Source organism: Stegodyphus dumicola, chromosome 1 (genome assembly GCF_044657685.1).
Source record: "Stegodyphus dumicola isolate Sdum_Otavi_A_Nest chromosome 1, ASM4465768v1".
NCBI classification, from domain to species: Eukaryota; Metazoa; Arthropoda; class Arachnida; order Araneae; family Eresidae; genus Stegodyphus; species Stegodyphus dumicola.
Window position 1 is genome coordinate 260,523,213 of NC_140768.1, and position 16,975 is coordinate 260,540,187.

The 16,975-nt window shown below is 31.5% G+C and overlaps 1 protein-coding gene and 1 long non-coding RNA gene across 6 annotated transcripts in view; one reads left to right on the plus strand and one right to left on the minus strand.

The window, feature by feature from the left end:
- The window catches only part of LOC146999538 (uncharacterized), a 171,739-nt gene that overhangs the window by 153,373 nt on the left and 1,391 nt on the right, over nt 1-16,975 (minus strand). The window lies entirely within an intron of this gene.
- LOC118203473 (uncharacterized) overlaps nt 1-16,975 on the plus strand; it is a 54,116-nt gene that overhangs the window by 20,372 nt on the left and 16,769 nt on the right. The gene's annotated exons all lie outside the window — the stretch shown is intronic.

Consider the following 16,975-nt stretch of genomic DNA (forward strand, 5'->3'; position numbering starts at 1 on the left):
CTGCTACTATACATTAAATTAATAGTTAATATTATTTTCAGTTTTTCAGTACATAGAACTTACAAATATTTCTTTGCCGTAGCCTGCTACTAATCAAAATAATTTCTGTGTTCCATGATATGGAGGTAATGAAAGGATCACAAGCACATACAGAAATGTTTTAATTTCTACAATCAAACCGTCTAATTGAAAAGCAAGAGGATAGTTGTATTTATTACGAATGTTAGAACTCCAAAGGTGAATAATTTTTTCTCCCTCTTCCTATTATACACTTAAGTTATCTAAAAGTTCTACTAATATATACTATTTCCAGCTCAACTTTTTTTTTTCTTTTTTTAATAATTTGTCCAGGATTAGCATCAAAGGATAATAGAAGTGACATTTCTCAGTGTGAGATGACATCTAACAGCTAATGGGAAATTGTTATTAAATGTTCATTAATATAAATTACACGACTGGAGTATGTTTTTTGGAGTATAAGCGAATGAAACTTTCATACATATTTGGTAGGATACATTCGCATCCTAATTATATTTGATGCGAAATAATGTATATATCAGTGGTCTCAAAGTGGCGGACCGAGTGCAGCATGCGGATATCGAAGCAAGTTTATGCGGCCCGCGATTACGTTTCAGTTATGTATTTGTTGCAGATACGATGTTGCAACGATTGCAAGATGTAAGCTGTTTGAAATCTGAGTTTACATTATTTTCATTACCTTTAAAAACGAATATATATAACACACTAGAAAAGTTACAAATGGAAATTTTCAACGAAATAAAAACCTTATATGAAGATCTGAAAATACAAATTTCATTAACTTTTATATGTACTTGCCCACAAAAAAAAAGTTTTTAATTAGTATTATCGCTTTGTTTGGGAATAATACATTTATATGTGAACAGCTTATTTCACAGCTGAAAATTAATAAGAAATGAACCTGGTTGACCGATGAACATTTCCAACCCGTCAGAAAGTAAGTTCTTGTTATTTCTGAACAAGGCTACATACTGTTTCTGAATAAAAACGCCCTCAAATGTCAAACTGTAATAAGATGTTACTTTAGGTTATTTGAATATGACAAAGCCAGAGGCACTTCCCTAAGAGGAGCGATGCCCTTCGTAGAGGGCTTCCCTGATGGGGATCTTCCTCGTTTTCATCTTAAACACGGAAAAGCCACGAAAACGACCATATAGCCAGCCCATTTGCCTGAGTTTGAAACTATAAAAATGTAGGCCAGAACAACTACCGGTATTCAGCGATCATAACCAGTTGGCCTCTGGTGTACCAAAGAAGTTAATAATTGTTCCCATAAAAATTTATACATTTTTATTTATGCCTCGAAGAAAGATTTAATAAATGAAAGAGAATAGATTGTCACTATTTATTTTCAATTTTGTCCCGCGTGGAAAATTATCTGTCAAAACAGAAAGTTTTTCATAATTCATTTATTTTTAGCTCAAATTAAAGTACTTAATTATTAATGAAACATATTAGAGCTATTTTAAACAAATGCCGGTCTGAAAATTTAATATTTACCTATCAGTATGTTTTTTGAATAACAAAGTGCAACCAAAAATATTATCTTCTATATGTGCCAAACTTTAAACTCCAGATAGAAAATAAATCTAAATTTAAATTTATTTTTACGGTGCGATAGTATTATTATAGTGTATGTATGTTTTGATGAACATTCAGTAGAGAGCATTTAAAATTTTATTTAAGGTATTTCTTTTCTTTCTTTTTTTTTTTTTTTTTTTTTTTTTTTTTTGTTAACAAAAAATTTTCTTTTTCTAAAAAAGTATTTCAGGCATGCCAACTTTTTTTAAATTGTGAATTCGGCCTGCACGGAATTTGAGATGATTGACGTAGAGAATATGACACGAAATATAATTTCTCAGTTAATTAAGAGAGGGATATTATTATATTATTGATATATTAACAGATACCATTTATCAATAATATAATTATAACAAGGCAAGATTTTCAACCGTTAATGATAGTGTCTCCGAAGTATTTTACTATTCCGTAAATAATCCTTTACAAATACAGACGAAACGCCAGACTAATTGGAACAACCAATCACTGCGTGAGTAAAGAAATAAACAGTCGTATCTTCTGTGCTTCGGAATTAAAAGTTGAATGCATGCTTTTGTTTATACAAATGCAGTTGAATCCTGGATGTTTTCTTTCCTCTGGAGATACAACGGAAACACATATTAATAACAAAGAACACGCATTTCGTATTTTATTCAACATTTGGCTTCCTTTCATTTACTTTCCTCCTTGCTTGAAATAAGATTCGAAGCGATATGTTATCGTAAGAGTTTTCAGAAGAGCTGCATTTCTTTAAAAAGTGCATATGATACTCTTTATCGAAGGAAAATCTTATTTTTGGAGATAGTGAATGTCCAAAGTCAACTCTCTGAACTTCAATCTAAGCTGTAGCGTTTAGTGTAGAAATCCTGATTTCACAGTTTTAGGACTACCCACTTGTGACATCTGTACATAGAGGCATATAGTAGGTATATTTATAAACCAATCTGTGAAGGTAATTATAATCACATCCTGAAAAATTACCACTTCAAATAAGAAATGCACTAAACTCTCTTTAAGATGACAACCCACGGTTACAGATGTTTTCTCTTCTGCGGAGATGCTCCTCTTACAGAGATATAACATTTAATATCCATATTTGTCTATGTTCTTATAAATATAACATTTAATATCCATATTTGTCTATGTTCTTATAAATATTTGTAAATTTTCAGAAAGTTTCTCTCTAATAATCAATTTTTTTTTATAAATTCATCACCATACTTTTGTCATGGCTCCAGTGAAACAACAGACTCTTAGAAGCTTGTTATACAGCAGAACAAAATTTTACAACTTAATTTATTGAAATTTAATTAAATAATTAGAAGTATGCAAGATAAAATTAGAATATTTAAGATGTGTCCTTGGATGTCCTCGGATTTCTAAGGATTTTTATTAGTAGTACGTTAAGGGACAGTAAAGGATTACATTATTGGACATTTAGTTTTGAAATAGGATTTATTCAACGAGATCTTTTACTAAAACTTTTGCATCCGTAGGATAGTTGCAAAAATATAGGTGTGAATTCCTATAATTTGGAAAAGAAAAAAAAATAAGTTAGAAATTTAATGTCAGAATCAAATCAGAATTCAGGGTTCTCAGTCTTTCCGACCCTTATGCCTCTCTCTCGCTCGTAGCAGAAAATCGCTCATTCTCCAGATATCTTCGCCTTTAATGACAAGGTAACTTGTAAGTAGTTTTAAACTGCTATTTATACTATTTTACAATACCGAAAACTAAACTTTGAATTAATAACAGTACATACAAGGAAACATAAATTCTAAACATATTAATGCAATAATAATAAGATAATGCACAATTTATCAGATAAATTATTCATTGTAATTTCCATACCCTGCTGGGAAATTGTTATTAAAAAAGAAAAAACCACCACCACCACCACCAAATACTTCTTGCTTTTCTGTTCACCAGTACAAGACTGAATGGATGTAACTTAAACTATAGATATTATTTTTTTAATGTTTTAAAAAAGATCTCTTTCATAAAGGTTTATAAAACCCAAAGCATAATGTATTGGTAAAAGAACAGATGTTATTGAGATGGCTAACAAAGAACATCCTAAGAACTCTTACAATAGGATTTGATGTCAGGGCAACTCAAATTGAAAATATTTAACATTGTGAATAGCAAAAACTGAAATGGAAAATTCTTATTTCTGAACCAATGATAAAAATTGCATTTGCTTTCGAGTTGAGGTACCACAATTGTAAACAGTGGATGGACTCAAAAAATTCCTTTTCCGTCATATCATTAATTTTAAATTTCTTTTCACGAATCTTTTGATGCCAATACTGAAGTGTGCGAAAACTGGAAACAACGGTTTGGGTTCATCGATAGAAGGATATTCTGTAAAAGAATAACTACAAGCTAATGAAATAGCCTTTATTTATTCTTTCGAGCATTTTCAGGAAAATCCCTTTAGAAGAAATGTAAATGTGGAAACTTTTCTGAAGAGAGATTAAACATACTCCATAATATTAACGTGCTTGGCGAGGGGAAAATAAAAAAAAGATTGCCTTATGACTGGTAAAACATCTCTATCCCAGTGTTTTAAGAATTTAGATTTATCAAAATTACTAGTTAATTGAAAATTTAAATGCAAATAATGGATGCTTAAAGAAATTATGATTAATTCATTAGTTCAATTGAATGAAATAATGAAAAAACAAAAAATAAGCATGATGTTATTTATCGGCAATCTAATTTTTTATGCTTGCTTTTAACTAGAATGTACTAAAACATTTTACCCCTTTTTACTACATCAGTAACACAATCTTTTAGTTTAGTATATCGTTCAGTATTTCATTTAATAAATCTCATAGAAAATTAATTCAGTAATTGCGAAAAAAGAATTTTCGACATTTGTAGCAGATTTAGCAAAAGTAGTCATCGTTTTAATCCAGTTTAGTCGGCTAATATTGCGTGGAAAAATTATGTGTGAAGTTATTATAATTTTTTCATAAAAGCTGGTTATAATATGCATTTATTGGTGAATTTGATAATTAAATCTGAAATAAATTTACTACCAGTTAATAAATACACTTAACCTAAATATTATTTTGCCTTCTGAATTCTTTAATCATTGGTAAGACGGCAGTAGCAGAATGTGATGAATCAAATTATAACAGAAGTAAGGAAAAATATTATTGATTGTAAAAAAGAACAAGATAAAGAAAATTACAAATAGTAAATTAATTAAAATTTTTCATTACTAGTTTTAGAGAAGCATATAATTTGTTTAAAATTTAAAAGCATTTTGCATTTATCATAATAATAATGAAAAAATTTTTGAATTTCAGCTTTGAAAATCGTATTATCAGTGCAAAATGTTACCAGAAAAATATCACTATTTTAAACAAAAATAAAATATAAATACATTAATCTACATGATTAATGGATATTAATTTACAATTTATTAATAATTATTACTTAAATGTTTTAAATAAATTTTAAAACTGACAAAACAATTTATTAAAACATTTAAAGCAAGAAATTTGAGTTTTATATTCGGAAGGTAAATTACAAACTTTATTGATAACTTCTGATCTACGAACACCTCTCATTTGGGCTTAAATCCCAAAGATGTCCTTAAATGAAAGATTTTTCTTTAATGGCTGGGCGCATTATTTAATAGCTATTTGGCCTGCGCCACTACAACGGCCGTAAGTGGTGGCAATTTCATTATGGAAGCACCTAACTGGTGGCGACCATTGCATCCTATGAAGGGACGGACAGTTACAACCATGTCTTACCCGGGATTCAAACTTGAATCCATCGGCAGTCAGGGCCATGGCCATAACTTTTTAACTTTTCTTTTTAGTTTGTAAGATTTTAACTTTTACGCCTAACAAAAGCTTTAAAAAAGTAATACCTCCTAAGGATAAAATTCTAGGGGAAAACTAGCATGCCAATTTGAAAGCATAAAAATTAGGCAAAATTCTACTTACGGATTGATACTGTTACCGAACAACTTAACAGTGGAAGGACTTTAACAGTCGATCCACTCTCAACTCATTCCTAATTAAACGTGTTTATGTAACTTAAACGGAAAACAGACTTAAGAGATGCCCATTGCGTTAAATAAGCATAGTAAACTAAACGAATATTTAGAAATACAGTGGTAGTTAGCTCACTTTAAGTTTATCATAATTTTAAATGATTTTATTGGACCGTTATGAGCATCATTTTGCGATTGTTTAACGTACTTGCTATACATTTTAAATAGGGAAAAGACATTATCGGCATTCCCTGTGAAACCAGCCTATATTTTTTATTGTAAATGTTCCTTACATTTCTGTTCAAAAACCGCTTCCAGTGGCATTATAAAAGGGGCTTCGATATTCGCCTTTGCGTGATGAACAACTTCGCAAACGTAGATTGAGGTTGCGATAGTTTTCTAAAATTACAAACACTCGCAAAAATTTAGGTGCTCACGTGATCATCATTTGATCTAACGACCTTTTTAAGTTAGCGATTAGCCGTAACCTGGAAGTTACGAGGACGAATTATATCCTCGACCGTTACATTGGAGCTGGGAAGAGACGTAGACGACAGCAAAAAATTCTTTTGATACAGAAGTGCGTGATGAAAAAAGGATAAAACGAAGAACTTCCTTGAAATTTTTACAGACGCTGCTGCGAACCAGTTTAATCGCAATTAAGTGGTGATAATCACGTGAGTTCCAAAGTACAGGCGTTGAGGGAAAAAGCTATTTACAACCAAGAAGTACCTCAAATTGTCATTCTGAATTAAAACGAAGAATGATATAATGCTTAAACGACCACATGATTCCAGACGATTTTAGTCTTCTGAGAAGGTGGCCACATTATAAAGTAATATTTAAAAGGGATATTTATGTATCAGAACTTAGTCACTCTTAAAAGTGGTTCCTCCAGGACAGGGTTCAGTGTATATTTAAATTAATGTAAATGCTTATTGAATAATAAGCTATTAGATATATAGTAAATCCTGTTGTAGAAATCACCCTCCCAAGAAAAACACCTCTGAAAGACCGAATATTTTTAGTATAAATAACCGTCGGTGTTGCACTTCTCGTTTTTAAAGCCAACAGTTCCAGAGAAAACTAAGCTCAAAATCAACTGCAATCGGCAAGTGGTTGTTTTAGGAAATAGTTTGTTGTACTCGTATTACAGCGTCATATCCTATAAAACAGTGGTTCTCAACCTTTTGACTAACGCGTACCATCTAAACAAAAATTGAAAACCTTTAGTACCAACCACTACAAATTACTAATACACCACCACTCTTTTACGAAGCTCAGATGGCATAAATTTACGAGTGTTAGAGAAAAAAACTCAATCAGGATGTTGGGGTTTTAATTTTTGAATTTAATAGTTAAAAATACTTTGCTTTTACACGTTCACACTCTAAGAAAACCACTCATCCTACTGATATTAGTCTTCTTTGTGACGTTCGATATCGATGTTTGTTTAGATTCTTAGGAATACCAGTCATTCTTAAAAGTGGTCGCATTAGGGAGGGGTCACTTATAGAAGATTCAGTGAATTAGGAAGGCCACGTGGAAGGTTTTCTGTATCGTGCAGTGATAGCTCTAGCAGTTCTAATAGATTACAGATGAGAACGTTCCGGACAACCAAAAGGCTTACAAGTACTTATTTGCATTATTGTCCGGAGTCCGCAACAATATATCGCAAGAACTCCCTTCGAGAGTTTAATTGGAACCTTCAACTGTGCATGACCATACAGGGGCAAGATATAAGACAATAGTTTCATACAAGATACAGGGTTCTGTTATACTGATACTGTACACGCATAATGCTGTTATATTGATATTGCAGACTTGATAGTTGAACATTTAATACTGATATTTTTACACTGCTATTTAAAAAGATTATACACTGATTTTACTCTGAGACACAAAAATTCCCCACTCATGCACAAATTCCCCTGGTGCGTTTTATGCGCACGTAGGTTAAGACATTGACGCGTACGCAAATGCATATACATAATCATACTATAAAGATTTTTACAATGACATTTACGTGTTTTATTTTGAATTTATTTCGATATATATAAAAAATTCTGCACTGGTCGTATATTTAAACATATATTAATTACTGTGGTGCATTTTATATGTACATAAGTTTAGATAATGGAGGATACACTACGTACCGTGTAGCGTTTACATAAATATTATGCACTAATAATTAAACATTCACACTAATGTTACTCTGACGCACATAGAGATTCTACTCTTATGGCACATATATGGACATAAATTACATAAATTTTATGAGCACATACGTTTAAACACTGAGGATACACTGATATGATAACATCTATTTTACACTGATGCGTGCATAGTTGCATTTACGTAAATATTTTATACTGGCATTTGTCACTGTTATTGAAACATTTTGCACAGATTTCGCTGCTGCACATATAATTTAGACGTTATAAATTACCTTAGTGTGTTTTATGTACCCAGAGATTAAGACACTAATACGGAAACTTCTGTTTTACATTGATGCATAGACTGTTACGTATACGTAAACATTTTACACTGATACCTAAGTAAGTTGCATTCATTATAAGCAGAAATTACAACAGATGGCGCCAGTAGCTTAACTTCTGTGCAGCCATTCTTATCTTATCTAATCACTATATCTTATCTCATTTGGCAGCTGAGGATGATGGTTCAGTAAAACCATGGAAACTTGCCATGTGAAAATTTGAAAATATAACGCTGACTTTTATTGTTTGACTTCTAAATTAATACCCTGGTTCATTTTGTGTGCATATATATTTAGACCCTGAGGAAATACTGTTACAATGTTTTACGCAAGCGCACGTTGTTTCGTGTACATAAACATTTCGTACTTCGTGTACATAAACATTTCGTACTGATATTCCATTACATAAACATTTTACACTGCTTTTATGCTAACGTAATTGTAATGGTCCAAATATTGGCGAGTCACCGCTAAAAGTGTTCATAAGGAAAGTTAAAAAGAAATGTTTTTTAGCAGTAAATGCAAGAAATGCTCTTTGACACTAAACGCATATTTTGATCTTCTGACTTATAAATTTATCTGAATTAGTAATTCGAAATTTAAAAAAAAAATACATAATTTTTTTTTATTTTAAAATTCGGACTACGAGTACTTCTTGCCGTACTAATGTTGTAGCGCAGTTCACTAACCACTCATGAAAATTTAATACCTGAGTCTGTTTAAAGTGGATTTGCCCAAATAGCTGGATGTGTGTACTAGGAGAAAGCTGTGGGGTCTTCTAATTTGTGTAAAATGTCAAAAGTGAAAACCATAATTTCAATCGTGCTATTACGAATGATTAAAGTATTACTTATAAATGTGAAAATTGGTGTAAATTTTAAGATTTATGATCATTCGTAATAACTAATGGATATATAAAATTTTTATAATTGTGATCCGGTATGTGAAAATTTTTGGAAATCCTTCCTTGGAGTATCAAAATTGTCATGTGAATGTTCCAGAAACAAGAACTTTTTATAGATTGGACTCAAATCTTCATCGGACTTTAAAAATTATTATTGAACTCAAAATTTTACGTATTATAATTTTATTGTTCAAAAGCTAATATTATATTTTGTATGTTTCAAAATTATATATCTCATGTTTTGCTACTCTATTGCTTTTTCTCTCAAAAAGGCTTCTCTATCGCTTCACCTTTTTCTTTTGAAAGGAGGGGAATATGTAAGATAAAAAATATGAAAGCAAACTTCTAAACTTAATTCACTATAACCTCTTATTTTCTATTTCATTTGGGAACTTCATCTATCTGTCTTAAAAATAGCTCTGTAAGTCTAAACTGCGTCATTCAAATTAATTGTGCGATCTTTTACGTAACCCTTAACGCAGCATGGACCTTATAAGAGATAGACTAGCCCAGTGGGCGGAGCATGCGTCACCCACATGTCCGCAAGAAAGAGTAGGGACGATCTGTCTTACTTTTTTAACATGGAAACCTATGGCGTCTGTATCACATTAACTGTTTTTAATTATTAAATGAGATACGTTGTATAAGTGATGAGATTATGAAAGTCAGTGTTTTTGCAAAAAAGATTTAATATATCTCATAAACGCACTTTTTATTGCATTTTACGCAATTTTTTCAAGCGTAATTCTTGTATAAATTTCTTTACTTCGGTAAAACGGTAAAAATTCTAAACGCAAAACTTATGAACTTATTTTTGTGTACAAATAAAGTAAAATTAAATAATATTGATAGCACATGATGCTTTGAAACAAATAAGGTAAAATTAAACAATATCTGATAGTTTTCTTTGATTTTATAAGTATTCTCAGGCAGTAGTTTTTAAAATTATTATAACATAACAAGAGGATCATTTATTTGATTATATGATCATTAATTATTAACTTTATAAGATGATTATTTATTTTAGTAGTTCATAAAATTCGGAGCATAAACTTTTCTGACTGTAATGAGGAAAAAAAAAAAAAAAAGATAAACTCTGGAAGCACTGAGATTTGATTTTATATTACTCCCAAAAGAGCTTTTTTTTTTTTTTTTTTTTTTTGTAATGTTTTGTGTGTTACCTTTATTTATTAATTATCATATTCTTCGCAAGTAAACTACATAAAATTCAATACAAGAGCAATATCTCAAAATATTTGAAAAATGTCATATCTTTAGAATTTCCGCCTTGGAGATAAAAATGTTATTTTCTGTACAGGGTTGCCATTGCTCTCTTTGAACTCGTTGAGTTTGTTAATCAAAACTTAAGTTAAACTCGTAAGTTACAAAATATGAAATGGATTAAAACAAATTCGAAATTAGGCCGTCCATGCTCGGGCGAAGGATTACGTTATTTAAAATTTGATGGCTTTTCCGTCGTTTTTTTCACAGTGCGAGAAACATACATGCAATAATGCAAATTCTTCATTATTTAATTTCTTTAAATATAATACAGGGCGATAATATTTGGTGGCCACAGTATGCAAAGTGAAACGGATATTTATAGTGAAACAAAGCAAAATGCCGTTTCGAAACTAATAGCTTTTCTGAGCTGCCGCCCCTTCGGGCTAATAAAACAAATTCACAATAAATAAGAAAACTTATGCAGAACTGGAAATAAATTTTAAAAAATAATCACTATAAAATACTAGCACAATTAATTATTGCAGTTAAATACAATTTTTAACATTAGAATAAATGCATAAAAATTATTAAAGTGCTAAAAGTGTTTATCACTATGATGTATTATGAAATATTATTGAAATAAAACTCTTTTGTAGAATATTATACTATAATATTCACCTATAATTTTAAAAAAGCAGTACAATTAAGAGTTTTAAACAAAAACTTTCAAAAATCCATTTTTTGGATTCTAGTATTTTTTTCTTATTTACACTAATAAAAAACATAAAAATTGTAAGAGAAAATTGTTTGTTTGAATTTTTGTATCAGTTCAGATTTAAAACATTATTTTTTAAAAGAAGTAGATAAAAATTTTCTTACAGCATAGGAAAAGCTAAAAAAATATCCGGACCTGAAAGCAAGCAACAGCTTTATAATTATTTAGAACATTAATTATGCTTAATAAACATCCTAAATTTTGAAAAATCAATCTCAGTTCCAAAAATAAAAATATCTAAAAATTCTAATTTGTGAAATGAGGCGCTATCACCAGCTTTTTCTTGAAAAATTTTACGCGCTGCAATAGCTATTGGTAAGTTTCTGCAAGTCGTCCCTACTTCTCCGGATGTGGTCAAGGTGACAGCCGGGACAAAGGAGAAAATCCGTTTGGGTTGGTCTATTTCTTATATGGTACTTGACCAATCTCCAAATTGCAAACCAAAACTTTTCTCTTCGAGTGCTTCCATCTCTCATAACTACGCACTTCAGCTTTGCTCTCTACTGTGCTAAGATGTAATTTCGCTGGCTTGCTTTCTATCTCAGCAATATCAAAAATGTAAATCTTCTGTGTAAAAGCACGACTAGAGTGCCAAGTGATTGTAGCCTCAAATATCAATTGGAAATAAAAATGGAATTAAAACTTCCTCGACTGCCAAGTTCTTTATATATTACCAAGTTAACATTATGAGCATACTACGCAATCAAAATTCTTCTTCAATATGGGATCTAAGCACGCATCGACACTGCTCCGGCTTTTCCTTGTGCTTTTATTATTACATATATAGTATATATAAGTAGCAAGACAACATGAATTAGAGAGATCTTAAAGTGGTCAAGAATTTTGCGCATTGAGCTGCAAATTTTTTTAAATTTTATAAGTAAGAGGAATGTTTAAAAGCTAATGCTAAAAAATACATTTGACACTATGTAGTTCCTTAGCAAAAATTTAAAATCATGTAACAACTAGAAACAATATTAAAGTAATAAAAGCTATCTCGTAAAAACTAAATGTAAAAATTACAAATCGAGATGACTTCAAAATCAAAAAGGTTGAGAAAAAATTAAGAAATTTTAACGCACAAAGAATTTTTAAAAAGGACTCTTGTAAAAATTAAATATATTTCAAATACACAGTAAATATGTACAAAAAATTGCAATAAATGGTAAATAGCTCAGCTCGAGGTTTGAGCCGGATTTATCAAAGGAAAAACAGCTCAATAAAAAGCCGTTTTTCCTTTGATTTTGTTCCCTTGATTTTGATAAAGTTTTTGTTTAAAATTCTTAGTTGTACTGCTTTTTTTAAAATTGTAGGTGACTATTATAGCATAATATTCTACAAAGGAGTTTTATTTCAATAACATTTCATAAAATTATTTGTGCGTTAAAATTTCTTAATTTTTTCTCACCCTTGTTGATTTTGAAGTCATCTCGATTCGTAATTTTTACATTTAGTTTTTACGAATAGCTTTTACTACTTTAATATTGTTTCTAGTTATAAAAAAAGTACAAACAACTTAATATTGTCCGAGTCATCAAATCTTATCGTATCAGGTGCTTGGACATATTTTTAGATGTGACAGATTATTAAAGGACACCTATTAAAAAAGGTGACCTTTGCAAATGTAGAGGGTACCAAGAATAGAGGAAGGCCTCGCACAAGGTGGATAGACTGTGTGGAGCCAGATTTCAGGACTCTACAAATCTGTCGTTGATGGACCGTAGCGACTAATCGGATCCGTTGGAGAAAGCTTCTTGAGACGGCTTGTGATAGGCTGTAGTGCAACTGAAGAAGGTATTTTAGTAATTTTGTAGAGACATTAGGTATTTTGGAAGCAGGAGTGATGAAAAATTAGCAACGCCTTCTCTGGGAATCGAACCACGGACTTCTGGAATACGCCCCCATCTTGCTGACCACTACACTACAAAGGCATGTTAAGGAGGCGGGGAGAAATACCTTATATACTACCCCTTTTAAAAGGCGACTAGAGTTTTAGGGGACCCATGTGAGAATCATCATCCACCAGCCTTTTTAGTTCGGAGTTCAGGCGCTACTGTAGAGACATTAGGAATTTTGGAAGCAGGAGAAGGGAAAATGAGCAACGCCTTAGTCGGGAATCGAACCACAGACCTCTGGAATATGCGCCCAGCGTGCTGACTATTACACCACGAAGGCATGCTTAGAAGGCGGGAGAAATACCTTATAATGTAACTAATGTAATGCTATATTTATGTTATATTTAAAACTTCTGTAAGATTGCCTCTTCTTGTTTAAGACTATTTCAGTCTCGTTTTTTGGTAACAGCTTTAAAGAACGTGACTGTCGTGTGACCTCCTTAGAAATACTGACCTCTTAGCGAGGAGGTTATGAAGATGTTTAATCGGATCCAACAGATGAAGCAAATGAATAAAAAATTAATACATATAATTAAAAGGTATTTTCAAAGCAAGGAAGCTAGATGGAACTTAAATTTAAAAAAAATGGTTTTGGGAGAATACCGTATTTGAAAAAATACGCATATCTCGCACAGAAAATGATTTTGAATTTGCTTTCAAGGGGATGATGATCACAAAGAACGCCTAATTTGAAGATGTTCTTTCTCTAGAAATAAAACATTCACCTCTCTCCCTTTCAACGTATACGCTAAAGGATGAATAACCTCTGTGTAAGATTAATAACCTTATAATGTTAAAAAAAAACCTCGTTCCAATGTGTTCAGCAACCTCAGTCCAACATAAATGGTTTTCAGAATATGATTTTAAAAAAAATTATCGGCGTAAGGGCCATTACGGTAACATTTGCTTTTAAAAAATAAATCATGTTTAACTTTTGATCATGTATAACTTTTTATTGAAGTAACATTGTGTAAACCATTTTGAAGTGAAACTTGTGCCCAATTTCTTCTAATGTATTCTAAGGAAAAATATTAAGGAATTTTAAACGACATCTATTTATTCTTGTCAGCAAAACCTCTCTCATCTCTAGCCGAAAAACATTTCTAAAAGGGAAAACTTCTTTTGCAGGTTAAATAAAACATAAGTATTAAACATAACTTTTCTAAAATGACAATCTCTACAACAGATTACAATTGCCTGGAAATAAAAGTAGCAGGATTAAAAGGTGTAATTGTATTAAAAGTTTAATTACATGCAGTTAAAAAAGTCTAAAAGGCATTTTATTTCAAGCATTTTTTGTTCCTTTAGTATGCAAATTAGTAAATTTTATGTAGCTTCGAAAAGTAAATAAAATTGACCCATAATTTTTTTCTCATATTTAAAAAAATTAATAAATCAAGTTTTTTTAGTTAATTTCCATGTTCCACACCTGCGATTTGTCATAATAACAGTTTTTAAATGCAGTGAATTTTCCTTGTGGCAACTTATGTCCCATGAAAATGACTAGCATTCCTGAGAACATTAATAAATACCGTTACTGAACCTCAACTCTCTATGACGACCACCTCCACTGAGGACCAAAGTCGTCTGGAAAGTGAATGGTGGTATTAGAGCTTAGATTATTCATATATTATCTGAATACGTCAAAGCACACCAGGGCAATCTACCTGAGAAGAGGACTTTATGCAGGATTTTCCAAGGGTAACTGACTCGTGTTCATTGCACAGAGAGCAGCCACGAAAACTAACCATACAGCCAGCCCTTTCGTCGGGGATCGTATCCACATCGAACTCACAATATTCAACGGCTTTAACCACCCGGCTACTTTCGTATTGTGAGTGCATTAATTGGTCAGTTTCAAGAAATACATATTCATATAAATTATTTTACTGGGTTCTAAAATGCATTTTATGAACTTGTTCAGAAAACTGCATGAGAAAATCTGCTTAGACGAAATTAATAAATAAAAAAGAAATAACAACAAAGATGCTAAAAATTTTATGTTTTACAACAAAATAATTTTATATTTTGTTTTTTAAGAACTGTAAAGTAAATTTTTGTATTTAAATATTTTTTTTAAATTTTTTCTTTAAAGAATTGTATTAATCTTGCTGTTATTTTTATCGCGTACATAGCTTACATGTACATATTTGCAAGCCAAGATCACAGCTCTAAGACATCTCAAATTGTTGTTGTGCTGTGACTTATCTCACTTGTCTGAGAGTAACATCAGAACAAGACCACGAAATTCATCGTAAGAAGGAAAGCAAGCAACAAATTATTGTATGGTTGTTCCAACGTTCCGCCCCAATTTTGATGGAGTGCACCCCAGGGGGACGTGTTTGAGAGTCTCCTATTGCCCTCCTCTGCCCCTACCACCAACCTCTCGAGAGGCCTTTTGGCTCGTCATGTATTTAGAGTACCCCCATGCACAAATAACTTCGTTGGTACTAAAATGGAACTTATGGGCCGGCTTGAAACATAGGTGACAGAGATAACCGCCAGAGACGCTGATCATCATAAGCCTCCCAGCTAAGTTGTTGTCACAAGCGATAGCTAAAAGATATTTATTTTTCGCTTGAATTTTTAATACCATTAATAAATACGGAAAGCTAACTGTACCGATCGCCTAAGGCGCCAAAAATGCTAAAGGCGGACCTTTATTTAAAAACAATCTTACGGTGATCATACTATTAGGTTTCAAGCCATTCTTGTCTTCGATAGATGTGAATAGCCTAGAGTAGAAATAGTAACAAATATAGAAATTTCACAAATGATTTGTTTATGAGAAATGATCGCTTTCAAGAGGCTTTAACAAAACTTAACGTGGTGTAAAGGGAAACGTTGCAAAAGTAAGTCAGAAAGAATATTCACACCGCTTATTGATGTTATAATAAATTGCAATTATTCTATTGATGTAATTATAATTCATTCTAACTCCAATAATCAGCTGGATTTTTATCTGAGAAAATTATTAACCTCACCGTTAGAGGTTGTTCGCACATTTTTTTTTTTTTAAATTAGAAAGTCCTCCACGAAGGCATCCCTCCCCTTAAGCAGATAGCCCTAATGTGCTTTGCCGTAATTAAATAAACCAAACCAAACCAACCACACATTTTTTTGACGATTTTGTTTTGCCATTAAAAATAGCATCGTCTGCTTGGAAATTTTTCTTTAACTGCATGCAGCTGGTGGGTTTTTGAAAGTACAAATCATCGTCTGCTACTTGACCGTTTTGTTTTCACGCAAAATGTCGCTTTTAAAGCAGCAATGGATGAAATCCTGTGTATGTGTTCTTTCCGAAGAAAATTAATCGTATCTACTTATTACGTTGTAAAATGTTTCGAATGTTGCAAAGGTAAGATCTTTACTGTTAAAAGAAAAAGGACAGTTAAAAATGATAAAATGCTCAGTGTCAACTGTAAACAAAGTGGTTACGTACAACGAAGCATACTGGTTTGAATCTTAAAAAGGCGAAAAAAAAGTAATTTGCGTCTTCTTTCGCCAAGACATATAGGCCAAACGCAGAATGCGCTGCAGAATTCTTTATGAGAAATATATACTATATATCCAGAAAAAAATCGAAAGATTTTGTCACAATATAATAATCTTGGATGTGTTTAAACGACTGCAATAAAAAGAGATCCATTTATTATTATCAAAGCGGAGAAAACATCTTAAAACATGGTTCAAAGAAGCTTTTTAAAGGGATTAATGATTTTGCTGATTTTTCATATAACGGAAAATTAAAAATGAAGAGAGTGGAGAAAAATATTAAGATCAACTCCGTACATTATTAGGAACATATCTCTTGAAAAAAGCGAATTGTGCAAACGTCGACTTACAACCTTGGACTTGAAAAGGTGTTCAAGATGAATGGGATAAAATACCACTTCCGATACTAACTACATAAACCTTTTATTGGCTTGGAAATTATGGTGTAAAATGGTAGTGAATAATTAGGGTTATCAAACGAACATTTGAAACACAAAAATGTTAGGTAAAATATTTCTGTAAATACAATAAAAATCATCAAAGAATGTGCGAACAACCTATGTAAATGAAA